A 23408-nucleotide genomic window follows, 5' to 3' on the forward strand; every position below is an offset into this window, starting at 1 on the left:
GCACTTTTTAATCTCTTCATATTTTACTGGGTTTTTTTTCTAGGATGAATTCAATGCATTCTTGCACATGAGTGTCTGATCAAACTTTTTCAAGGCCTGCAGCATCAGCACCTCTCCTGTCCATCACAGAAAAATGAAAAAGCTTACAGCACCTGGTATTCCCAGGCGGTCTCCCATCCAAGTACTAACCAGGCCCGACCCTGCTTAGCTTCCGAGATCGGACGAGATCGGGCGTGTTCAGGGTGGTATGGCCGTAAGCAACAGTTGTGTGTTCAATCGGGCCTTTTAAAAATGCATTTGGGCACTTTTTAATCTCTTCATATGTTACTGTGTTTTTTTTCTAGGATGAATTCAATGCATTCTTGCACATGAGTGTCTGATCAAACTTTTTCAAGGCCTGCAGCATCAGCACCTCTCCTGTCCATCACAGAAAAATGAAAAAGCTTACAGCACCTGGTATTCCCAGGCGGTCTCCCATCCAAGTACTAACCAGGCCCGACCCTGCTTAGCTTCCGAGATCGGACGAGATCGGGCGTGTTCAGGGTGGTATGGCCGTAAGCGACAGTTGTGTGTTCAATCGGGCCTTTTAAAAATGCATTTGGGCACTTTTTAATCTCTTCATATGTTACTGTGTTTTTTTTCTAGGATGAATTCAATGCATTCTTGCACATGAGTGTCTGATCAAACTTTTTCAAGGCCTGCAGCATCAGCACCTCTCCTGTCCATCACAGAAAAATGAAAAAGCTTACAGCACCTGGTATTCCCAGGCGGTCTCCCATCCAAGTACTAACCAGGCCCGACCCTGCTTAGCTTCCGAGATCGGACGAGATCGGGCGTGTTCAGGGTGGTATGGCCGTAAGCGACAGTTGTGTGTTCAATCGGGCCTTTTAAAAATGCATTTGGGCACTTTTTAATCTCTTCATATGTTACTGTGTTTTTTTTCTAGGATGAATTCAATGCATTCTTGCACATGAGTGTCTGATCAAACTTTTTCAAGGCCTGCAGCATCAGCACCTCTCCTGTCCATCACAGAAAAATGAAAAAGCTTACAGCACCTGGTATTCCCAGGCGGTCTCCCATCCAAGTACTAACCAGGCCCGACCCTGCTTAGCTTCCGAGATCGGACGAGATCGGGCGTGTTCAGGGTGGTATGGCCGTAAGCGACAGTTGTGTGTTCAATCGGGCCTTTTAAAAATGCATTTGGGCACTTTTTAATGTCTTCATATGTTACTGTGTTTTTTTTCTAGGATGAATTCAATGCATTCTTGCACATGAGTGTCTGATCAAACTTTTTCAAGGCCTGCAGCATCAGCACCTCTCCTGTCCATCACAGAAAAATGAAAAAGCTTACAGCACCTGGTATTCCCAGGCGGTCTCCCATCCAAGTACTAACCAGGCCCGACCCTGCTTAGCTTCCGAGATCGGACGAGATCGGGCGTGTTCAGGGTGGTATGGCCGTAAGCGACAGTTGTGTGTTCAATCGGGCCTTTTAAAAATGCATTTGGGCACTTTTTAATCTCTTCATATGTTACTATGTTTTTTTTCTAGGATGAATTCAATGCATTCTTGCACATGAGTGTCTGATCAAACTTTTTCAAGGCCTGCAGCATCAGCACCTCTCCTGTCCATCACAGAAAAATGAAAAAGCTTACAGCACCTGGTATTCCCAGGCGGTCTCCCATTCAAGTACTAACCAGGCCCGACCCTGCTTAGCTTCCGAGATCGGACGAGATCGGGCGTGTTCAGGGTGGTATGGCCGTAAGTGACAGTTGTGTGTTCAATCGGGCCTTTTAAAAATGCATTTGGGCACTTTTTAATCTCTTCATATGTTACTGTGTTTTTTTTCTAGGATGAATTCAATGCATTCTTGCACATGAGTGTCTGATCAAACTTTTTCAAGGCCTGCAGCATCAGCACCTCTCCTGTCCATCACAGAAAAATGAAAAAGCTTACAGCACCTGGTATTCCCAGGCGGTCTCCCATCCAAGTACTAACCAGGCCCGACCCTGCTTAGCTTCCGAGATCGGACGAGATCGGGCGTGTTCAGGGTGGTATGGCCGTACGCGACAGTTGTGTGTTCAATCGGGCCTTTTAAAAATGCATTTTGGCACTTTTTAATCTCTTCATATTTTACTGGGGTTTTTTTCTAGGATGAATTCAATGCATTCTTGCACATGAGTGTCTGATCCAACTTTTTCAAGGTCTGCAGCATCAGCACCTCTCCTGTCCATCACAGAAAAATGAAAAAGCTTACAGCACCTGGTATTCCCAGGCGGTCTCCCATCCAAGTACTAACCAGGCCCGACCCTGCTTAGCTTCCGAGATCGGACGAGATCGGGCGTGTTCAGGGTGGTATGGCCGTAAGCGACAGTTGTGTGTTCAATCGGGCCTTTTAAAAATGCATTTGGGCACTTTTTAATCTCTTCATATGTTACTGTGTTTTTTTTCTAGGATGAATTCAATGCATTCTTGCACATGAGTGTCTGATCAAACTTTTTCAAGGCCTGCAGCATCAGCACCTCTCCTGTCCATCACAGAAAAATGAAAAAGCTTACAGCACCTGGTATTCCCAGGCGGTCTCCCATCCAAGTACTAACCAGGCCCGACCCTGCTTAGCTTCCGAGATCGGACGAGATCGGGCGTGTTCAGGGTGGTATGGCCGTAAGCGACAGTTGTGTGTTCAATCGGGCCTTTTAAAAATGCATTTGGGCACTTTTTAATCTCTTCATATGTTACTGTGTTTTTTTTCTAGGATGAATTCAATGCATTCTTGCACATGAGTGTCTGATCCAACTTTTTCAAGGCCTGCAGCATCAGCACCTCTCCTGTCCATCACAGAAAAATGAAAAAGCTTACAGCACCTGGTATTCCCAGGCGGTCTCCCATCCAAGTACTAACCAGGCCCGACCCTGCTTAGCTTCCGAGATCGGACGAGATCGGGCGTGTTCAGGGTGGTATGGCCGTAAGCGACAGTTGTGTGTTCAATCGGGCCTTTTAAAGACGTGGCATGGTGCAGCAAGAATGTGATGGGGCATCTGCCCCACCACATTCTTGAATTTGGCTGTATTTTTAACGTTGTTTATAGTTTCCGTCAAAAATTTTGTCATGGTTTTTTTCTAGGATGAATTCAATGCATTCTTGCACATGAGTGTCTGATCAAACTTTTTCAAGGTCTGCAGCATCAGCACCTCTCCTGTCCATCACAGAAAAATGAAAAAGCTTACAGCACCTGGTATTCCCAGGCGGTCTCCCATCCAAGTACTAACCAGGCCCGACCCTGCTTAGCTTCCGAGATCGGACGAGATCGGGCGTGTTCAGGGTGGTATGGCCGTAAGCGACAGTTGTGTGTTCAATCGGGCCTTTTAAAAATGCATTTGGGCACTTTTTAATCTCTTCATATGTTACTGTGTTGTTTTTCTAGGATGAATTCAATGCATTCTTGCACATGAGTGTCTGATCAAACTTTTTCAAGGCCTGCAGCATCAGCACCTCTCCTGTCCATCACAGAAAAATGAAAAAGCTTACAGCACCTGGTATTCCCAGGCGGTCTCCCATCCAAGTACTAACCAGGCCCGACCCTGCTTAGCTTCCGAGATCGGACGAGATCGGGCGTGTTCAGGGTGGTATGGCCGTAAGCGACAGTTGTGTGTTCAATCGGGCCTTTTAAAGACGTGGCATGGTGCAGCAAGAATGTGATGGGGCATCTGCCCCACCACATTCTTGAATTTGGCTGTATTTTTAACGTTGTTTATAGTTTCCGTCAAAAATTTTGTCATGGTTTTTTTCTAGGATGAATTCAATGCATTCTTGCACATGAGTGTCTGATCAAACTTTTTCAAGGTCTGCAGCATCAGCACCTCTCCTGTCCATCACAGAAAAATGAAAAAGCTTACAGCACCTGGTATTCCCAGGCGGTCTCCCATCCAAGTACTAACCAGGCCCGACCCTGCTTAGCTTCCGAGATCGGACGAGATCGGGCGTGTTCAGGGTGGTATGGCCGTAAGCGACAGTTGTGTGTTCAATCGGGCCTTTTAAAAATGCATTTGGGCACTTTTTAATCTCTTCATATGTTACTGTGTTTTTTTTCTAGGATGAATTCAATGCATTCTTGCACATGAGTGTCTGATCAAACTTTTTCAAGGCCTGCAGCATCAGCACCTCTCCTGTCCATCACAGAAAAATGAAAAAGCTTACAGCACCTGGTATTCCCAGGCGGTCTCCTATCCAAGTACTAACCAGGCCCGACCCTGCTTAGCTTCCGAGATCGGACGAGATCGGGCGTGTTCAGGGTGGTATGGCCGTAAGCGACAGTTGTGTGTTCAATCGGGCCTTTTAAAAATGCATTTGGGCACTTTTTAATCTCTTCATATGTTACTGTGTTTTTTTTCTAGGATGAATTCAATGCATTCTTGCACATGAGTGTCTGATCAAACTTTTTCAAGGCCTGCAGCATCAGCACCTCTCCTGTCCATCACAGAAAAATGAAAAAGCTTACAGCACCTGGTATTCCCAGGCGGTCTCCCATCCAAGTACTAACCAGGCCGGACCCTGCTTAGCTTCCGAGATCGGACGAGATCGGGCGTGTTCAGGGTGGTATGGCCGTAAGCGACAGTTGTGTGTTCAATCGGGCCTTTTAAAAATGCATTTGGGCACTTTTTAATCTCTTCATATGTTACTGTGTTTTTTTTCTAGGATGAATTCAATGCATTCTTGCACATGAGTGTCTGATCCAACTTTTTCAAGGCCTGCAGCATCAGCACCTCTCCTGTCCATCACAGAAAAATGAAAAAGCTTACAGCACCTGGTATTCCCAGGCGGTCTCCCATCCAAGTACTAACCAGGCCCGACCCTGCTTAGCTTCCGAGATCGGACGAGATCGGGCGTGTTCAGGGTGGTATGGCCGTAAGCGACAGTTGTGTGTTCAATCGGGCCTTTTAAAGACGTGGCATGGTGCAGCAAGAATGTGATGGGGCATCTGCCCCACCACATTCTTGAATTTGGCTGTATTTTTAACGTTGTTTATAGTTTCCGTCAAAAATTTTGTCATGGTTTTTTTCTAGGATGAATTCAATGCATTCTTGCACATGAGTGTCTGATCAAACTTTTTCAAGGTCTGCAGCATCAGCACCTCTCCTGTCCATCACAGAAAAATGAAAAAGCTTACAGCACCTGGTATTCCCAGGCGGTCTCCCATCCAAGTACTAACCAGGCCCGACCCTGCTTAGCTTCCGAGATCGGACGAGATCGGGCGTGTTCAGGGTGGTATGGCCGTAAGCGACAGTTGTGTGTTCAATCGGGCCTTTTAAAAATGCATTTGGGCACTTTTTAATCTCTTCATATGTTACTGTGTTTTTTTTCTAGGATGAATTCAATGCATTCTTGCACATGAGTGTCTGATCAAACTTTTTCAAGGCCTGCAGCATCAGCACCTCTCCTGTCCATCACAGAAAAATGAAAAAGCTTACAGCACCTGGTATTCCCAGGCGGTCTCCCATCCAAGTACTAACCAGGCCGGACCCTGCTTAGCTTCCGAGATCGGACGAGATCGGGCGTGTTCAGGGTGGTATGGCCGTAAGCGACAGTTGTGTGTTCAATCGGGCCTTTTAAAAATGCATTTGGGCACTTTTTAATCTCTTCATATGTTACTGTGTTTTTTTTCTAGGATGAATTCAATGCATTCTTGCACATGAGTGTCTGATCCAACTTTTTCAAGGCCTGCAGCATCAGCACCTCTCCTGTCCATCACAGAAAAATGAAAAAGCTTACAGCACCTGGTATTCCCAGGCGGTCTCCCATCCAAGTACTAACCAGGCCCGACCCTGCTTAGCTTCCGAGATCGGACGAGATCGGGCGTGTTCAGGGTGGTATGGCCGTAAGCGACAGTTGTGTGTTCAATCGGGCCTTTTAAAGACGTGGCATGGTGCAGCAAGAATGTGATGGGGCATCTGCCCCACCACATTCTTGAATTTGGCTGTATTTTTAACGTTGTTTATAGTTTCCGTCAAAAATTTTGTCATGGTTTTTTTCTAGGATGAATTCAATGCATTCTTGCACATGAGTGTCTGATCAAACTTTTTCAAGGTCTGCAGCATCAGCACCTCTCCTGTCCATCACAGAAAAATGAAAAAGCTTACAGCACCTGGTATTCCCAGGCGGTCTCCCATCCAAGTACTAACCAGGCCCGACCCTGCTTAGCTTCCGAGATCGGACGAGATCGGGCGTGTTCAGGGTGGTATGGCCGTAAGCGACAGTTGTGTGTTCAATCGGGCCTTTTAAAAATGCATTTGGGCACTTTTTAATCTCTTCATATGTTACTGTGTTTTTTATCTAGGATGAATTCAATGCATTCTTGCACATGAGTGTCTGATCAAACTTTTTCAAGGCCTGCAGCATCAGCACCTCTCCTGTCCATCACAGAAAAATGAAAAAGCTTACAGCACCTGGTATTCCCAGGCGGTCTCCCATCCAAGTACTAACCAGGCCCGACCCTGCTTAGCTTCCGAGATCGGACGAGATCGGGCGTGTTCAGGGTGGTATGGCCGTAAGCGACAGTTGTGTGTTCAATCGGGCCTTTTAAAAATGCATTTGGGCACTTTTTAATCTCTTCATATGTTACTGTGTTTTTTTTCTAGGATGAATTCAATGCATTCTTGCACATGAGTGTCTGATCAAACTTTTTCAAGGCCTGCAGCATCAGCACCTCTCCTGTCCATCACAGAAAAATGAAAAAGCTTACAGCACCTGGTATTCCCAGGCGGTCTCCCATCCAAGTACTAACCAGGCCGGACCCTGCTTAGCTTCCGAGATCGGACGAGATCGGGCGTGTTCAGGGTGGTATGGCCGTAAGCGACAGTTGTGTGTTCAATCGGGCCTTTTAAAAATGCATTTGGGCACTTTTTAATCTCTTCATATGTTACTGTGTTTTTTTTCTAGGATGAATTCAATGCATTCTTGCACATGAGTGTCTGATCCAACTTTTTCAAGGCCTGCAGCATCAGCACCTCTCCTGTCCATCACAGAAAAATGAAAAAGCTTACAGCACCTGGTATTCCCAGGCGGTCTCCCATCCAAGTACTAACCAGGCCCGACCCTGCTTAGCTTCCGAGATCGGACGAGATCGGGCGTGTTCAGGGTGGTATGGCCGTAAGCGACAGTTGTGTGTTCAATCGGGCCTTTTAAAAATGCATTTGGGCACTTTTTAATCTCTTCATATGTTACTGTGTTTTTTTTCTAGGATGAATTCAATGCATTCTTGCACATGAGTGTCTGATCCAACTTTTTCAAGGCCTGCAGCATCAGCACCTCTCCTGTCCATCACAGAAAAATGAAAAAGCTTACAGCACCTGGTATTCCCAGGCGGTCTCCCATCCAAGTACTAACCAGGCCCGACCCTGCTTAGCTTCCGAGATCGGACGAGATCGGGCGTGTTCAGGGTGGTATGGCCGTAAGCGACAGTTGTGTGTTCAATCGGGCCTTTTAAAAATGCATTTGGGCACTTTTTAATCTCTTCATATGTTACTGTGTTTTTTTTCTAGGATGAATTCAATGCATTCTTGCACATGAGTGTCTGATCCAACTTTTTCAAGGCCTGCAGCATCAGCACCTCTCCTGTCCATCACAGAAAAATGAAAAAGCTTACAGCACCTGGTATTCCCAGGCGGTCTCCCATCCAAGTACTAACCAGGCCCGACCCTGCTTAGCTTCCGAGATCGGACGAGATCGGGCGTGTTCAGGGTGGTATGGCCGTAAGCGACAGTTGTGTGTTCAATCGGGCCTTTTAAAAATGCATTTGGGCACTTTTTAATCTCTTCATATGTTACTGTGTTTTTTTTCTAGGATGAATTCAATGCATTCTTGCACATGAGTGTCTGATCAAACTTTTTCAAGGCCTGCAGCATCAGCACCTCTCCTGTCCATCACAGAAAAATGAAAAAGCTTACAGCACCTGGTATTCCCAGGCGGTCTCCCATCCAAGTACTAACCAGGCCCGACCCTGCTTAGCTTCCGAGATCGGACGAGATCGGGCGTGTTCAGGGTGGTATGGCCGTAAGCGACAGTTGTGTGTTCAATCGGGCCTTTTAAAAATGCATTTGGGCACTTTTTAATCTCTTCATATGTTACTGTGTTTTTTTTCTAGGATGAATTCAATGCATTCTTGCACATGAGTGTCTGATCAAACTTTTTCAAGGCCTGCAGCATCAGCACCTCTCCTGTCCATCACAGAAAAATGAAAAAACTTACAGCACCTGGTATTCCCAGGCGGTCTCCCATCCAAGTACTAACCAGGCCCGACCCTGCTTAGCTTCCGAGATCGGACGAGATCGGGCGTGTTCAGGGTGGTATGGCCGTAAGCGACAGTTGTGTGTTCAATCGGGCCTTTTAAAAATGCATTTGGGCACTTTTTAATCTCTTCATATGTTACTGTGTTTTTTTTCTAGGATGAATTCAATGCATTCTTGCACATGAGTGTCTAAACAAACTTTTTCAAGGCCTGCAGCATCAGCACCTCTCCTGTCCATCACAGAAAAATGAAAAAGCTTACAGCACCTGGTATTCCCAGGCGGTCTCCCATCCAAGTACTAACCAGGCCCGACCCTGCTTAGCTTCCGAGATCGGACGAGATCGGGCGTGTTCAGGGTGGTATGGCCGTAAGCGACAGTTGTGTGTTCAATCGGGCCTTTTAAAAATGCATTTGGGCACTTTTTAATCTCTTCATATGTTACTGTGTTTTTTTTCTAGGATGAATTCAATGCATTCTTGCACATGAGTGTCTGATCAAACTTTTTCAAGGCCTGCAGCATCAGCACCTCTCCTGTCCATCACAGAAAAATGAAAAAGCTTACAGCACCTGGTATTCCCAGGCGGTCTCCCATCCAAGTACTAACCAGGCCCGACCCTGCTTAGCTTCCGAGATCAGACGAGATCAGGCGTGTTCAGGGTGGTATGGCCGTAAGCGACAGTTGTGTGTTCAATCGGGCCTTTTAAAAATGCATTTGGGCATTTTTTAATCTCTTCATATGTTACTGTGTTTTTTTTCTATGATGAATTCAATGCATTCTTGCACATGAGTGTCTGTTCAAACTTTTTCAAGGCCTGCAGCATCAGCACCTCTCCTGTCCATCACAGAAAAATGAAAAAGCTTACAGCACCTGGTATTCCCAGGCGGTCTCCCATCCAAGTACTAACCAGGCCCGACCCTGCTTAGCTTCCGAGATCGGACGAGATCGGGCGTGTTCAGGGTGGTATGGCCGTAAGCGACAGTTGTGTGTTCAATCGGGCCTTTTAAAAATGCATTTGGGCACTTTTTAATCTCTTCATATGTTACTGTGTTTTTTTTCTAGGATGAATTCAATGCATTCTTGCACATGAGTGTCTGATCAAACTTTTTCAAGGCCTGCAGCATCAGCACCTCTCCTGTCCATCACAGAAAAATGAAAAAGCTTACAGCACCTGGTATTCCCAGGCGGTCTCCCATCCAAGTACTAACCAGGCCCGACCCTGCTTAGCTTCCGAGATCGGACGAGATCGGGCGTGTTCAGGGTGGTATGGCCGTAAGCGACAGTTGTGTGTTCAATCGGGCCTTTTAAAAATGCATTTGGGCACTTTTTAATCTCTTCATATGTTACTGTGTTTTTTTTTCTATGATGAATTCAATGCATTCTTGCACAAGTGTCTGATCAAACTTTTTCAAGGCCTGCAGCATCAGCACCTCTCCTGTGCATCACAGAAAAATGAGAAAGCTAACCTATGCCGGCCAACATTGTTGACCACTTACCCTGACCCTGAGCCAGGCCCCCAGCAGCGCTTCAATGTGGCCCACTGCAGGACGAGAGCTCGGGTGGAGATGACCATAGGCCTGTTGAAAGCCCTTTTCCAGTGCCTACGTCACCTCAGGGTAACCCCTGAGTGGGCCTGCAACATTATTGTGGCATGTGTTGTTCTCCATAATATTGCCAAAATTAGAGGAGAGCAACACCCTGCCCTACAAATAGAGGCTGTTGAAGACCCTATCCCTGCTGCTAACATGCAGGATGGAAGGGCAGTCAGAGATTCATGTTTTTGTTTTAAGTTTAGCTTTTTAACATTTCTTACCTTATTTAGATCAGACATACTCTAAAGTATTAGTTATACTTCTTAACTTCAAACTGCTTAGCTATTGTTCATATGTTTGACCTTTGACCCATTTACACTGTGCTTCTCAGATGAGGCCTGGGTCGTTTTCTACTTTCTGAAGCCCAAGGTCACATAGTACTCCTATCTCTATAAAATGCCCGTATATTCACTCCTTTCTTTGTCATTGTCACGAGGCTCTCTTTGGTTGCTTCTCTGTGATGATCTGACCCCTTTGCAAAAGACTTTTATAATTATAATAAAATAATCAAAAGACAAATCTGTGTCAAAGTCATCATTTGGAGATTTTCCACCACCACTGCAGAGAGCAGTCAAATGAGACAAACGAGTCACATTTTATTTGGTCCTCTTTATTTCCTACAATTACAAAAGCAGACGTTAATTATTGGAACAATATTAAAAAATAAAATAACACAATTCACCTGTGACTATGCACCCACCTTTAACTTGTGTTGCAATATCTCAATCTCAAGTGCCGTCTTTTTATTCTGGAGGTCCAGGTACACCAATTCTTTGTTTTTTCTATATTTTTTTTAAAAGATGTCTCCTGTACAGTTCCTTTACAGGTAACTGGGAATACATAAGGATGACATTAAATCATACAATCATACATAATTAACCTCTGGGATTTAGTGACTCACTGTGTTCACCTGTGCTGTTGACTCTGATGGACCCTCCTCCTGCTGCCCAGCCATGCCCTGTTAAAAGGATAAGAATGTATGTTCATACTTTAATGTAGGCTACGCGCCACAATATTCCACACAGGAACTTAAAGAGCAGTGAATGGGAAGATAACGGCAGATATCAGTTACATATCATTTTAACATGTTACCTCTGTAGGCCTCTCTGTGTCAGCAGAGAGGGTGTCTTCATCGTCTTCCTGAGGTTCTTCCTGTTTAGATGAGCATTAGGTTTTGGAACACTTTACACTATTATTTGGTCATCTCTGGAGTATTGAGTAGCCTACTTACAGCTGCAAGGTGTTCTGTCGTTGGATGGGGCTCGACAAGGCAGAGAAAAACATCAGAATCTGTTAGGACAAATGGCCATGGCCATTACATCAATTCATTTTTATTTGTATAGTGACAAACCACAACGGAAATAATGTCATAACACTTAACATGCAGTGCAGGTTTAGACAGTACTCTTTATTTCTTACATCTTATGAAGGCACTTGTGTCCTGGGGGGTGACAGGCTCAGATGAACTCCCCCCAGGGATTCCCTCTGCGCATGGCCTCCACGTGTTCTGGCTCAGGGCCAGCTCCTCTGCCTCAGTCAGGGGTGGTGGTGCTGGTCCTCCACCTGTTCTTCGAGCCTCTGCCTTCTTTCTGTTGGCTGAGCAGAATTTAAATGTATTGAGGCCTAATTAATGAAATGCATGTGAAATCAGCATTATGTTAGGGATAAAGCGTCATATTAAAACAGCCACTGAATGATATTTACTTTGTTTAATATTTAAAATAATATTGAAGTGAGGTTCAGACATGAGCCCATTTTGCCTGAGCCTTGCCTGTTTGAATGACGTTCTTATACTTCATTTTTAGCTGCTTCCATGTGCGTTTTGGTCCCGCAGGATTGCTCCTAAATTAATATAAATTTTAGCTCTATTCCATTCCAGTCGTGATTAAATATTAAATTTAAAGACCAATACAAACTTACGCGTTCACTCGAGCAGCAATTTCTTCCCACGCTGCTTCTCTCTCTCTCTTGCAACTGCAGCCGTGTTACTTGTCTTGCAAAATACATTTTCGTATTCGCTGAACGTCCGCATGAGGATTTGTAGCTCCATTGGTGTGACGTAGGATGACCTCTTTGTGTTTGTACTTGCCATGGTGAATCGCGGTATCGGGGCTCCATTAATGCTTGCTTTTTATAGTCAGCGTGCATGCACTTAACTCAAGCTGAACCTACTCAGAGTTGATTGAACTAACTCTGATCAGCTGTTCTGAAAACAAAAAGCCAGCAAATTTTAACTCAGGTTCAGTCAAACTACATTCCGGGGTTAGACTGAGGGTTTGTTGAACCTCCTTTTTGAAACGGTCCCCAGAACACGGAATACACTAAACACAAAACTAAACAATAAGAATACATGACAACAAGAGACAAAGTGACCAAGTAAAACAGGAAATAATATCTGAACCCCAAAATACAAATCAAAACTAAACTAGAATAACTCATGACACTGGCCCATAATGGGGCCGGACCATTTTGGCTATCTGGGTTTACTTTGCTTCAGTCCCCCCAACACACCTGCACCTCTGCTCTCTGCACAGCTTCTGGCCCCGCCCCCTCTTTCTGTCTGTCTCTCTGCTGTGTTGACTGTCTTCATCATCAGTCTGTTTAATTAAGTTACAAAAGTTAAATATTTTATCCAGCAATTCAGTTCTCACAGCACGTGAGCTGCCTGTGCATGAGGGGCGTTATTAATGATGTAGCGATCAAAATGATCGATTGATCGTTACCAAATGACATCTGCACCTTTTATAAGCTTTATAAACAGTGACAATCAATGCATTTACAATCGGGACATACGGTGATACACAGTAAGGTTATTTACATTGCGTATCAGAACTGCATATGATTGTGTGTGGACAGAGAGACCGTATATATGGGGAGGAGTTGTGCGATGCTGAATAGGCTATTGACCGATAGTTTTAGGTTGGGGAGGTCAGTGAGGCAGGGGTGCCCACTGAGCCCTTTGCTATATGCTCTGTCTGTGGAGCGTATGGCCAGTATGATTAGGAAGGAAGTAGGGATGAGGGGAATCCCGTAAACTGGAGCCTTGGCCTGTAGCATGCAGCTTCCCACTCCATTTTGTCCACCTCTGGACCTCCCGCTGACCAACAGGTTCGGCATCCTGAGCGTACAGGATTTCCCTCTTCTGGTTGAACCCTCTCCTCAGATTCCATCACAGGCGGCCGAGTCCTCCTCCTCTGCCCGCCGCAGGTTGTTGAAGGAGGCTGTGATTAGGAGAAGCTCCGGAGAACTCCTCCATCTGAAGGCAGCAGGGGGTCTCCTCTGTTGGAAGAGAAACCATCTCGTCGCTCATCAGTTGTATGTATCCTTTAAGCCTGATGACACTGTAAACCTTTCTGTTTTGCACAATTTCTGATTGCCATAAAGGACTGGATGAACGACAACTGCCTTCAAATAAAGATGAATAAGACAGAGGTCCTCATCATTGCCTCTGATAGCATTGCTTCCAAGGATGCCAAATGTATTGGATCCCTTTCTTCTGCTGAAATATCTAATCTCAAAAATCTTTTTGAGAAAAAAAAAAAATCTTTTTTTTCACCTGCCTCACTAAGTCCTCCCTCGACCGTCCACAAATGGCCCAGAACGCTGCCGCAAGGCTGTTGACTAGGTCCAGCAGGTCAAGTCACATTACACCAATCTTATTTTCATTACATTGGCTTCCAGTCAATTCAGAATTCATTTTAAGGTCCTTGTTTTCATTTATAAAGCCCTGCATGATCCGGCACCTTTGTACATCTCAGACCTGCTCCATCCCTACATCCCCTGCAGATCCCTCAGGTTTTCTGACCAGGGTCTACTTGTCGTCCCTCATGTCCGACTGAAAACTAAAGGTGATTGTGCTTTCGAAGTTGTAGCAAAAATGCATTTAGATGTAAAAATAGCTTTATTCTGGTAAAAAAAAAAGAACACACCCGATCTTGTATAGATCTAAGCAGGGTCAGGCCTGGTTAGTACTTGGATGGGAGACCGCCTGGGAATACCAGGTGCTGTACCTTTCTCATTTTTCTGTGATGGACAGGAGAGGTGCTGATGCTGCAGGCCTTGAATACGTTTGATCAGACACTCATGTGCGAGAATGCATTGAATTCATCATAGAAAAAAAACCACAGTAACATATAAAGAGATTTAAGTATTTTAAAGGCCCAATTGAACACACAACTGTCGCTTACGGCCATACTACCCTGAACGCGCATGACATAGAAAGGAGGTGCCAACAGCTAGTCAGAGAGCGTGAACACAGAAACGGAGTAGAGTAGTAGATTAACGATGATGGAAATACTGAAAACGATAAAGATTGTGGAGAGGTGATCGAATGCAGATATAAGACGCCTAAAATATATGAAGTGACAATGAGAGTCGAGGAAAGCATGGAATGCCTAATGGATGGACTAAAGCTAAAAAGCTGCAAAATAATGGCAAAGGGCATCCATAACGATGAGACGGTGGAATCTTTCTTAGGACTGCCGACTTATGTGGATGATGAGGTGATCCTAAAAAAGCTTGAAGAGTGGGGAGTCAAGCCAATGTCCCCAATTAAAAGGAGGATGTGGACGAACAAGGCGATCGCAGATGGAACAAGATTCCTTAAAGTGAGGTTTACCACAGACATTTTCGGGTTGGGGGGGGGGGTTATGTCATGGGTTATTCTAATTTACTTCTGGTTTTGATATGTAATTCGGTGTTATAGTAAAGTTATTATTTCAGTCACTTTGTCTCTTGTCACGAGTTGTCATTCTTCAGTTTTGTATTTAGTTTATTCTGTGTTCTTGTCAGGATTTAGTCTTGTTTAGTTAGTATTTAATTTGTGTTTCATTGGTTAGTTAATTTCCTGTTTTGCTTTGTCACCTTGTCTCTCGTGTTGGTCCACTTCCTGCCTTTGTGTGTTTCCCGCTTGTTTGATTATGTGCCTTGCCCTTATTGTTTTCACCTGCCCCTTGATTGTCTCACCTGTGTCTGATATGCCTCACCTCCTAGTTTATTTAGTCTTTGCGCTCCCCTGTCTCTAGGTCAGTTCGTTGTCGTTTTTTTGTCCTGTAGACTATATTTCTCAGTGTTACCAGTGTCCTTCCTTCTTGTGGCTCCTCGTGTTGACCTGTTTTGTTGGACCTCTTTGTTGGATTTTTGTTACCGAGACTCGTAAGCTTTTGTTTGTTACCCACCAGGGTTTTTTGTTTAGTGCGATGACTAAATTTGGGTTTGGGGAAAAGGTGATAGAATGGATTAGGTTATCGTACAGTAAAGCAAAAAGCTGTGTGAAATGTAATGGTGCTTTGACGGACACTTTTCCGGTAGAAAGGTCAGTGAGACAGGGCTGCCAGATCTCTGCGCTCCTGTACACTATTTCTGTTGAATAAAGAAACGACAGTCTATCATTACTTTAAGAACTGAAGGTCAGTCAGTCCGGAAAATTGCAAAAACTTAGAATTTAATCTCCAAGTGCAGTCGCAAAAACCATCAAGCGCTACGACGAAACTGGCTCACATGAGGACCGCCCCAGGAAAGAATGACCAAGAGTCACCTCTGCTGCTGAGGATAAGTTCATCCGAGTCACAAGCCTCAGAAATCGCAATTTAACAGCACCTCAGATTAGAGCAAAGATAAATGCCACACAGGGGTCTAGTAACAGACACATTTCTACATCAACTGTTCTGAGGAGACAGCGCGAATCAGGCTTTTATGGTCAAATAGCTGTTAAGAAACCACTACTAAGCAAAAGCAACAAGCAAAAGAGATTTGTTTGGACCAAGAAACACAAGAAATGGACATTAGACCAGTGGAAATCTGTGCTTTGGTCTGATGATTTGATTTGAGATCTTTGGTTCCACCCACTGTGTCTTTGTGCGACACAGAAAAGGTGAACGGATGGTCTCTACATGCATGGTTCCCACCGTGAAGCATGGAGGAGGAGGTGTGATCGTGACACTGTTGGAGATTTATTCAACAAAACTGAACCAGCGTGGCTACCACAGCATCCTGCAGCGACATGCCATCCCATCTGGTTTGCGTTTAGTTGGACCATCATTTATTTTTCAACAGGACAATGACCCCAAACACACCTCCAGGCTGTGTAAGGGCTATTTGACCAAGAAGGAGAGTGATGGAGTGCTGCGTCAGATGAACTGGCCTCCACTGTCACCTGACCTAAACCCAGTCGCGATGGTTTGGGATGAGATGGACCGCAGAGTGAAGGCAAAAGGGCCAACAAGTGCTCAGCATCTCTGGAAACTCCTTCAAGACTGTTGGAAAACCATTTCAGGTGACTACCTCGTGAAGCTCATTGAGAGAATACCAAGAGTGTGCAAAGCCGTAATCAAAGCAAAGGGTGGCTATTTTGAAGAATCTAAAATATAAAACATGTTTTAAGTTATTTCACACTTTTTTGTTTACTACACAATTCCATATGTGTTCATTCAGTTTTAATGCCTTCAGTGAGAATCTACAATGTAAATAGTCATGAAAACAAAGAAGAGCCATTAAATGGAAGGTGTGTCCAAACTTTTGACTGGTAGTGTATATTTTCGGACCTAACTGACATTGAGAATGAAAACCTGGAAAGAATAAGGTCGAGCAGGAAAAGACCTAACGGTAGCAAGGAAAAAAGTAAGGCCAAAATCAAACACAAACCGGCACAATGTTAAAGCAATTCTTACCTTTCTGGCATTTTTACACTTTTCTTTTGTAATCATAAAATGCTCCTAATAAGCCTATAGCGCAATAAAATGTAAAAGAAATCCACTAGGCGTTGAAAGTCATCAATATTTAATTCTCATATATTTCTGATAAAAGTCTGACCAATCATTTTATTCGGTCCGAGTAAATTGATTTGCCGAGCTTCCTGTCTGTCATCCGTCGCCGCGTAACCTCCCAGTTGCACCGCTGTCATGGCTCGCAAGTCGCGCACCTCTCTGGCAGAGCAGTAGAGCGGCGAGAGAGAGCAAGGAACGGAGAACTGACAATGACTGACCAAGGCGAGCCGCCACTTCCATCATCAGCTGCCCCCACAGAGAAAATTATCAGGACAAAGAAGACTATTTCACAAAAAGCTGCCATAAAGAAAGAGCTTGATGCGGCAAGAGGCAAGACTTGAGTCAACATCAGCTCTGCTTTCCAGCAATGGAGGAGGCTAATGCAGCTTCATCCGGAGCTAAAAAGAGATGAGATGGTTGCAGAGTTTCTGCTGGACAGGTACTTTTAGTTTGCCTAATCCTAGAACACAACATTACATGTGATAACATCAGTTACCAGTTACTATCGTTCTGTAATATTATGTTATTTGTGCAGGGAAATTTAGCCTAGCGTTAGCGTTAGCACCGGTAGTGTAAACAAACTGACTCCACAGCTTGGTTTGTTTAACTTTACACTACCGGTGACGTTGGTTGTACAGTAACCGGAGCTAGTTCAGCACATTGCTAGAAGACTTCTCCGGCTAAAAGATAATGCTGGCTAGCTGACATCTGTGTAAATAAGACCGATCTGTCCATGTTTGTGACTTTTTCCATCCTTGGGAAGAAGTACTATTTACCAGTAGTGAATTTTAAATTGTAATAAGTTGATACATACACTTGCTCCACTTACTGTACATTGTGATAACATCACTCTGTGCCAAAGCAGCCTAAGATCTATATCAAATCTAGCCTGTTTGAGTTTATGCAATTTATATCCTGTGTCACGTTTCTATTTTTTTTTACTCTTTGTCAAGGAACACCACTCCCACAGTAATGGAGGACATCCAGCACCAGCCAAGACTTGGTACCCCTGGAACTCATGAAGAGCTGAATGTTACATCTAAAAGATTTGTTTGCATTACTAAACAGTAATCTTACAAGTGCCTTATGTTATTTATTTGCTTTTTTTATTGGGACCAAATAACTAATTTGTTATAGAAGACAGCTGTAAAAAAAAAGTTAAACTGTGTACAATAATAAATGCTTTTCTTAAAAATTGATTTTAGCAATTTACTGCAGTTCATTCAGATGAAGTGGGAATATGAAAAAAGGGTCATAATGGAAGTAAAGCATAATAAACATTACTTTATGTGAGTAAAAAGACAAAGGCAATTATATAATACAAGGTTTTATTGAACAACGTTAATAAGAAAAAATACAAAACTATATGAAAAAATATAAAAATATATGTATATATACAATTGTTTTCAAACACAAAATGGCTTAAAATTCACACACACACACACACAAAAAGAACATTTCAAAAGCAGCAACAGACATGTAAACATTTACAAGACACTTTTTTGTGCAAAAAAAACCTAATTCATGTCAATAGATGTTGTCAAGTGCAATAATGTCAACACAAATATAGAAAAGCTGCTGAACATCTCAGCCATAACAACAACAACAACAGCAGTACTGGTAACAACAATAAGAAGATGAATCATTACAATGATGACTATATTAATGTACTGCTTTACCCGCTCGGCTGCTACCCTGTCCTGTTGAAATTGCTGGACTCGGATGAGATCGTCAGGACTGAGTACAGCAGGTCCACGTGCCCTCTGACCTCTGGCTCTTGTTGTGGATCTTGGGGCAGCTTGTCTGCTGGTTCCGGGCCTCTCCTCAGCAGATTCCCCACTCTGCATCACCCCACGGCCCCTGCTGCTCCTACCCTGGCAGCCCCTGGAAGGACCTGCCCTTCTCGGGGCTCTTACACCTCCTGTGCTGGTTCCTGCTGTAGGCTGCTGCTGTCGGCCCCTGCCTCTGAAGATCCGGAACATAGTCGGGATCTTCAACCACACTCTCCTCCAGAAAGCACCACAATTTAAAAAAAGAAAGAGCCTTTTACTTTGTGACTATATAACAAAAGAAAAAAATGTTGAAGCTAAACGTCTGAACGAGGGCTAAAGTTAGCTACCGTTAGCTGACAAAACAGGTTCTCAACAAAGTTAACCTGTTTAACCTTTAAACAAAACTGCTTCAACTGCTCCTAATTTAATGACAAACGTTCCCGGGACAATTCAGGCAAGGTAGGACGTCATGACAGCAAGAAAATATTAATTCTGCCGAAAAACGACGCATTTGACTGTAAACAAACAGGCGATGAAATGCTATAATTACGATAGTAACGTTAATGGTAGTTCGTCAGACTACAAAAGGTAATTAAACGTTACGAGGGAGGGAATTTTATTTTATACCACATGCAGAATTGAATATTATTAAATTACTGTTGGTTAGTTTTCACTTACCTGTGCCTCTGACTCTGACTCCATTGACCCGTTTCACTCGCGCTGCTTCTCTCACCGCACGCGTCAGGGAGGGAGGGAGGGAGGGTAGCGTCAGAGGTCAGGCAGGGGGAAGAGGGTGGGACTTTGAAGGGAGGCGGAGTTGTTCTTGTTCAAATTTTAACGAAGTGCTGAGGGACATTCCATAAAGGTAAGAATTGCTTTAATTTGTTTTTCGTATTTATTTATAATGGTGACAATCTCCTCTTTTAATGGAAACGGGCTGAGAGGTAAAGAAAGGAGGCAGCAAGCCATGAGCATGTGTGGAACAGACATTATTTGTATACAAGAGACACATTGGGATGAGGAGTGTGTGAAGGAGGCTGAAAATGAATGGATGGGAGAAATGTATGTGAATAATGGGGGGGGTTAAAACTAAAGGGCTGGCTATATTGGTTAAGAGGGGAGTGCTTGAGAGAGTGAGAAAGTGTGCTGATGATGGTGATGGGAGAATCATAGAGATTCATTTTGAGCACAAGGGGAGGGAATACAAACTGTCGAATGTGTATGCGCCGAATGAGGAGAGAGAGAGGAGAGACTTTTTTGAGAGAATGGGAGGGATGTGTGGAGGAAACGATGAGCAACCCGCGTGGCAAAAATAGACTTTTAGATGGATTCAAAATTAAGAATCAAGAGTTACTGCCATGGAAGTAGCAAAAGACACGGGAGTTGTGTCCTTTCTGAACTTGCTGTTATATATAACGGATGAACAAATCATGGGAAAATTGACTCAAAGGGGAGTGGAGCCAGCTTCGGCTATCCGCCAGCGAAAGTGGACTAGGACAGAGGTCTACGATGGAACCCGCTTCCTAAAAGTCAAATTCCCCGATACCGTCTCATCGTTGCCTTATAGTACGAAGTTTGATACTCTGGAGGGACTAGAATACTTTAGAGTGTTACAAAATAATCAAATTTGTGTGTGCAGACTATGTTTACAGCCAGGGCACATCTTTCGGGAGTGCCCGGAGTTTCACTGCTTTAAATGTCAGAAGCAGGGTCATTATGCACGGAGTGCTCTGCGCTGCTGGAGGAAGAGATTGGAGATGGTGAGGTCAACGGGACGGAGGTGTAAGAGGAGGAGGAAGAGGAGGAGGAGGAGGAGGAGGAGGAGGGGGAGGAAGAAGAGACAGAGGACTCCCCTGGTGAAATGGAGATGGAGGAGGAGAAGGAGAGGAATTCACCGGAGAACATGGAGGAGGTGGTGGGGACTGTCGGCGGTGGAGAAGGACAGCAGGAGGAGGGGGAGGAAGACATCTTCAAAACTGGAAGCTACACATTCAAACCTGTCGTAATCATGTCACAGAAGATTTTGGCAGCCTCAGCAGAAATGAGGGAGTCGGAGGTGGAGGACAGTGGAGAGGAAGAGAGGGGACGCAGCCGTAGTGCCCATCGAAGCAACATCCCCAGCAGTGGAGCATCGCTGCCATGCGCACAGCCCGGCACATCCAGGGTTGGGGATGAAGGAAACAAAAAAGATGGGTGGTGGAGGACAAGACTGGGGGGAGAGAAAAGGCTTTGCTGCCAAGGAGAAACAAGATGGGGAAGAAAGAATGGGGATGGAGAAAATGAACTTAAATAAGAGGATGTTATGCTTTTTGGTTTAGGGCTTTTTTCTTTTCCTTTTGTTCATCCCTTTGACACTGAGAATCGCATCTCTTAACGTGAACGGCCTGAGGGACCATAATAAATTTGCACAAGTATTAAGATTACGCACAGCAGACATAATATGCCTGCAAGAGACACACTGGGACACAAATACTGAATCACGGGGGGGAGAGGCTGAAAGAGGAAATAAAGAAAATTAGTTTAAGTTATAGTAGGAGCAGGAATAGGATAGAGAGAGAGAGGGAGAGGAGATTAAAAGAATAATTAAATAGAGAGGCAGAGAGAGTGGACAGTGAGGTAGGAGGAGATTTAGGAGAGTATTTGAGAATTAATAATGAACTTAGGGAGATGGAGCAGAAAAAATGTTTAGGAGCAACAGTTAGGAGTAGGGCTAAAAATGTCATTGAGGGAGAGAAAGCGACAGGGTACTTTTTAGGGCTAGAGAGGACAAAGCAGAAGAAAAATTTTATAGAGCAAGTTGAGGGAAAGGAGGGAGAGAAGATCAGACTTTGAAGGGATAGCTGAAAGAGTAGTTTTATAGGGATCTATTTAGGGTTGGCCACCCCTGTACTAAAGGAAGTGAAAAAGGAGTGTGGAGTGGTAGTGGGCTGTAGAATCAGAGGTGATAACATTTTTGAAATCACAATGAAAGAAGAAGGAAAAATTTAATTAATGGATGGGTTAAGAGTGAAGAGGTCGGTGGTGCAGGCAAGAGACATGACTAACAATGACATGGTGGTGTCATTTATGAACCTGCCTGTTTATCTAGAAAACAATTCTGGAAAGACTGGAAGAGTGGGGGGTAAAACCTATATCCCCGATAAAGAGAAGAATGTGGCCAGGGATGGAGATTGTGGACGGGACAAGATTTTTAAAAGTGAGATTTAATGATCAAGTGCGCTCACTGCCATACTCCACCAAATTTGAGACACTAAGAGGGACAGAGTATTTCAGAGTGATCCACGATCGCCAAGTTCGAGTATGTAGACTATGTATAAAGTTTGGGCACATTTTCAGAGAGTGCCCAGACTTTAGATGCTTCAAATGCAACCAAAATGGACACTATGCACGGGAGTGTGGGATAGGAAGAGAGGAGGTGACAGAAGGAGCGGAGTATGGAAAAGGAGACGGGGGAGAAACGTACAACGGAGACAGCATGGAGGAGCAGGAGGAGGCGGTGGAGACTATGTAGAGGGAGGAGAGGAGGATGGAGTGAAAGAAGGAGCGGAGGACAACTACAGAGGCAGAGAGGAGATGCCATTGAGGGCATCAGTGAGGAGGAAGACGAGGAGAGAGACCACGAGCGGATGCAGGCAGGAGGAGGATGAGAGGAAAGAGGAGGATGGAGAGGAGTGCGAGAAGGCGGAGGAGAAGCGGGTGCGGACCAGGTAGGAGAGGAGGAGGAGGAGGAGGCGGCGGAAGAGGAGGAGGAGGCGGCGGAGGAGAGAAGGAGGCTGGAGAGAGAAGTGAAGGAGTGGAGCAGAGAGATGGGCCAAGGAGAGGAGGCCAAAGGAGCATGAAGGAAGGAGACGGGAGTGGAGAGAGCGAAAAGGGTGCTGACACTTGCCCAGAAGCTGAGAGCAAAAGAAAGGCTGTTATAGAGAAAGATGGGCAAATTAAAGGACTGTTGCTTGGCATTGGCAAGTCAATCTTGTTTTTTTTGTTTGTTTCAAATGTTTAAGTTTGTTTTTTATATTGTTTTGTTTCCCCCATGTTCACTGTAACTTCTGTAAATGGCCATGAGAGATGTTTACATTATCTTTTGGAGTTTGAGAAACTGGTGTTTTGTTTTTTAAGGAATTGTTGGAGGAGCATTGGCAGGTGAAGTTGGATATGGAGGGATGGAGGCTTTTATTTTTATTTGGTGTTTTTGTTAATCGTAAAGTTGTAAATTATTGTTTGATTAATTATTATTATTATTATTATTATTCTAAGCCACGCCAGGCTCGCGGTCGTATTGCGAAGAAATTATGCCCATTTTGAAGGGATAAAAATTAATGTAAAGAGCATTTTTAAATCGCTGGTGAAAAGGGATGTAGATTTGATTTGCACATATGGGGGTGATGAGGTGGAAGATTATTTTGTACATGGGAATAAGATGTTTTATGAAGGGGATGGACGGAGAATTGTGTTTAACTGGTGAGGGAAAATAAATACATTTTTGTTGTTGTAAAAATGTATTAATAATGTATACATAATCCCTGTAAATATTGGAAATGTATGTTGAAAATTGATAAAGAAAATTTGTGAATTGTTTGCAAACAGCCTGGGAATACCAGAGGGGTGTACTACGAAGCACGTTCAACATACCCAGGCTTTTTTGGGTAAGCTTGCTCAACAAAGCCTCAAGCACAAGTTAGAGATAACGGGTATTACGAAGGTGGTTATGAACTTTCTCTGTTAGCCCAGGCTTTCTGCTTCAGGCTCTGTGCGCGCTCACAGAAAAAGGGCGTTTAACGCGTCATCTGACGCTTCTTCCGTACAAAAAGGAGTGATCATCGGCTGTCAGTGTCAATCAGATTCATTGAGAAGCAATGATGAAAATATAAAAAATTATTTCGGTACAAACCAAAGCTGCTGCTGCAAAAAGGCAAGAGAGGAATACTGTAGAAATGTATTCTTTAAATTAATGTACCAGTTTTTATTTTACCTCATGAAACGCTAAGTGCCTCCCGTTTATTT

General features: G+C 44.1%; 31 non-coding genes across 31 annotated transcripts; all 31 read right to left on the reverse strand.

The window, feature by feature from the left end:
- Positions 1 to 140: 140 nt before the first annotated feature.
- Positions 141 to 259, reverse strand: LOC138586287 (5S ribosomal RNA). The gene has a single exon (XR_011306374.1). It is a non-coding gene; the product is annotated as a 5S ribosomal RNA (ribosomal RNA).
- Positions 260 to 441: 182 nt separating this feature from the next.
- On the reverse strand, positions 442 to 560 carry LOC138586288 (5S ribosomal RNA). The gene has a single exon (XR_011306375.1). It is a non-coding gene; the product is annotated as a 5S ribosomal RNA (ribosomal RNA).
- A 182-nt stretch (positions 561 to 742) lies between these two features.
- On the reverse strand, positions 743 to 861 carry LOC138586290 (5S ribosomal RNA). The gene has a single exon (XR_011306376.1). It is a non-coding gene; the product is annotated as a 5S ribosomal RNA (ribosomal RNA).
- A 182-nt stretch (positions 862 to 1043) lies between these two features.
- On the reverse strand, positions 1044 to 1162 carry LOC138586291 (5S ribosomal RNA). The gene has a single exon (XR_011306377.1). It is a non-coding gene; the product is annotated as a 5S ribosomal RNA (ribosomal RNA).
- A 182-nt stretch (positions 1163 to 1344) lies between these two features.
- Positions 1345 to 1463, reverse strand: LOC138586292 (5S ribosomal RNA). The gene has a single exon (XR_011306378.1). It is a non-coding gene; the product is annotated as a 5S ribosomal RNA (ribosomal RNA).
- A 182-nt stretch (positions 1464 to 1645) lies between these two features.
- Positions 1646 to 1764, reverse strand: LOC138586979 (5S ribosomal RNA). The gene has a single exon (XR_011307030.1). It is a non-coding gene; the product is annotated as a 5S ribosomal RNA (ribosomal RNA).
- A 182-nt stretch (positions 1765 to 1946) lies between these two features.
- On the reverse strand, positions 1947 to 2065 carry LOC138586833 (5S ribosomal RNA). The gene has a single exon (XR_011306892.1). It is a non-coding gene; the product is annotated as a 5S ribosomal RNA (ribosomal RNA).
- A 182-nt stretch (positions 2066 to 2247) lies between these two features.
- Positions 2248 to 2366, reverse strand: LOC138586293 (5S ribosomal RNA). Its single transcript, XR_011306379.1, has one exon. It is a non-coding gene; the product is annotated as a 5S ribosomal RNA (ribosomal RNA).
- Positions 2367 to 2548: 182 nt separating this feature from the next.
- On the reverse strand, positions 2549 to 2667 carry LOC138586294 (5S ribosomal RNA). The gene has a single exon (XR_011306380.1). It is a non-coding gene; the product is annotated as a 5S ribosomal RNA (ribosomal RNA).
- Positions 2668 to 2849: 182 nt separating this feature from the next.
- On the reverse strand, positions 2850 to 2968 carry LOC138586295 (5S ribosomal RNA). The gene has a single exon (XR_011306381.1). It is a non-coding gene; the product is annotated as a 5S ribosomal RNA (ribosomal RNA).
- Positions 2969 to 3217: 249 nt separating this feature from the next.
- LOC138586297 (5S ribosomal RNA) lies at positions 3218 to 3336 on the reverse strand. The gene has a single exon (XR_011306383.1). It is a non-coding gene; the product is annotated as a 5S ribosomal RNA (ribosomal RNA).
- A 182-nt stretch (positions 3337 to 3518) lies between these two features.
- Positions 3519 to 3637, reverse strand: LOC138586298 (5S ribosomal RNA). Its single transcript, XR_011306384.1, has one exon. It is a non-coding gene; the product is annotated as a 5S ribosomal RNA (ribosomal RNA).
- A 249-nt stretch (positions 3638 to 3886) lies between these two features.
- Positions 3887 to 4005, reverse strand: LOC138586299 (5S ribosomal RNA). The gene has a single exon (XR_011306385.1). It is a non-coding gene; the product is annotated as a 5S ribosomal RNA (ribosomal RNA).
- A 182-nt stretch (positions 4006 to 4187) lies between these two features.
- On the reverse strand, positions 4188 to 4306 carry LOC138586874 (5S ribosomal RNA). Its single transcript, XR_011306930.1, has one exon. It is a non-coding gene; the product is annotated as a 5S ribosomal RNA (ribosomal RNA).
- A 182-nt stretch (positions 4307 to 4488) lies between these two features.
- On the reverse strand, positions 4489 to 4607 carry LOC138587157 (5S ribosomal RNA). The gene has a single exon (XR_011307198.1). It is a non-coding gene; the product is annotated as a 5S ribosomal RNA (ribosomal RNA).
- A 182-nt stretch (positions 4608 to 4789) lies between these two features.
- LOC138586300 (5S ribosomal RNA) lies at positions 4790 to 4908 on the reverse strand. The gene has a single exon (XR_011306386.1). It is a non-coding gene; the product is annotated as a 5S ribosomal RNA (ribosomal RNA).
- Positions 4909 to 5157: 249 nt separating this feature from the next.
- Positions 5158 to 5276, reverse strand: LOC138586301 (5S ribosomal RNA). Its single transcript, XR_011306387.1, has one exon. It is a non-coding gene; the product is annotated as a 5S ribosomal RNA (ribosomal RNA).
- A 182-nt stretch (positions 5277 to 5458) lies between these two features.
- Positions 5459 to 5577, reverse strand: LOC138587158 (5S ribosomal RNA). Its single transcript, XR_011307199.1, has one exon. It is a non-coding gene; the product is annotated as a 5S ribosomal RNA (ribosomal RNA).
- A 182-nt stretch (positions 5578 to 5759) lies between these two features.
- LOC138586302 (5S ribosomal RNA) lies at positions 5760 to 5878 on the reverse strand. The gene has a single exon (XR_011306388.1). It is a non-coding gene; the product is annotated as a 5S ribosomal RNA (ribosomal RNA).
- Positions 5879 to 6127: 249 nt separating this feature from the next.
- LOC138586303 (5S ribosomal RNA) lies at positions 6128 to 6246 on the reverse strand. The gene has a single exon (XR_011306389.1). It is a non-coding gene; the product is annotated as a 5S ribosomal RNA (ribosomal RNA).
- A 182-nt stretch (positions 6247 to 6428) lies between these two features.
- Positions 6429 to 6547, reverse strand: LOC138586304 (5S ribosomal RNA). The gene has a single exon (XR_011306390.1). It is a non-coding gene; the product is annotated as a 5S ribosomal RNA (ribosomal RNA).
- Positions 6548 to 6729: 182 nt separating this feature from the next.
- Positions 6730 to 6848, reverse strand: LOC138587159 (5S ribosomal RNA). Its single transcript, XR_011307200.1, has one exon. It is a non-coding gene; the product is annotated as a 5S ribosomal RNA (ribosomal RNA).
- A 182-nt stretch (positions 6849 to 7030) lies between these two features.
- On the reverse strand, positions 7031 to 7149 carry LOC138586306 (5S ribosomal RNA). Its single transcript, XR_011306391.1, has one exon. It is a non-coding gene; the product is annotated as a 5S ribosomal RNA (ribosomal RNA).
- Positions 7150 to 7331: 182 nt separating this feature from the next.
- LOC138586307 (5S ribosomal RNA) lies at positions 7332 to 7450 on the reverse strand. The gene has a single exon (XR_011306392.1). It is a non-coding gene; the product is annotated as a 5S ribosomal RNA (ribosomal RNA).
- A 182-nt stretch (positions 7451 to 7632) lies between these two features.
- On the reverse strand, positions 7633 to 7751 carry LOC138586309 (5S ribosomal RNA). Its single transcript, XR_011306394.1, has one exon. It is a non-coding gene; the product is annotated as a 5S ribosomal RNA (ribosomal RNA).
- A 182-nt stretch (positions 7752 to 7933) lies between these two features.
- On the reverse strand, positions 7934 to 8052 carry LOC138586310 (5S ribosomal RNA). Its single transcript, XR_011306395.1, has one exon. It is a non-coding gene; the product is annotated as a 5S ribosomal RNA (ribosomal RNA).
- Positions 8053 to 8234: 182 nt separating this feature from the next.
- Positions 8235 to 8353, reverse strand: LOC138586472 (5S ribosomal RNA). Its single transcript, XR_011306547.1, has one exon. It is a non-coding gene; the product is annotated as a 5S ribosomal RNA (ribosomal RNA).
- A 182-nt stretch (positions 8354 to 8535) lies between these two features.
- LOC138586311 (5S ribosomal RNA) lies at positions 8536 to 8654 on the reverse strand. Its single transcript, XR_011306396.1, has one exon. It is a non-coding gene; the product is annotated as a 5S ribosomal RNA (ribosomal RNA).
- Positions 8655 to 8836: 182 nt separating this feature from the next.
- On the reverse strand, positions 8837 to 8955 carry LOC138586751 (5S ribosomal RNA). Its single transcript, XR_011306812.1, has one exon. It is a non-coding gene; the product is annotated as a 5S ribosomal RNA (ribosomal RNA).
- Positions 8956 to 9137: 182 nt separating this feature from the next.
- LOC138586312 (5S ribosomal RNA) lies at positions 9138 to 9256 on the reverse strand. Its single transcript, XR_011306397.1, has one exon. It is a non-coding gene; the product is annotated as a 5S ribosomal RNA (ribosomal RNA).
- Positions 9257 to 9438: 182 nt separating this feature from the next.
- On the reverse strand, positions 9439 to 9557 carry LOC138586313 (5S ribosomal RNA). The gene has a single exon (XR_011306398.1). It is a non-coding gene; the product is annotated as a 5S ribosomal RNA (ribosomal RNA).
- Positions 9558 to 23408: the final 13851 nt, after the last annotated feature.

Source organism: Semicossyphus pulcher, unplaced genomic scaffold (genome assembly GCF_022749685.1).
Source record: "Semicossyphus pulcher isolate SPU_LCO1_2020_fin unplaced genomic scaffold, fSemPul1.0.p SCAF_11, whole genome shotgun sequence".
NCBI lineage: Eukaryota > Metazoa > Chordata > Actinopteri > Labriformes > Labridae > Semicossyphus > Semicossyphus pulcher.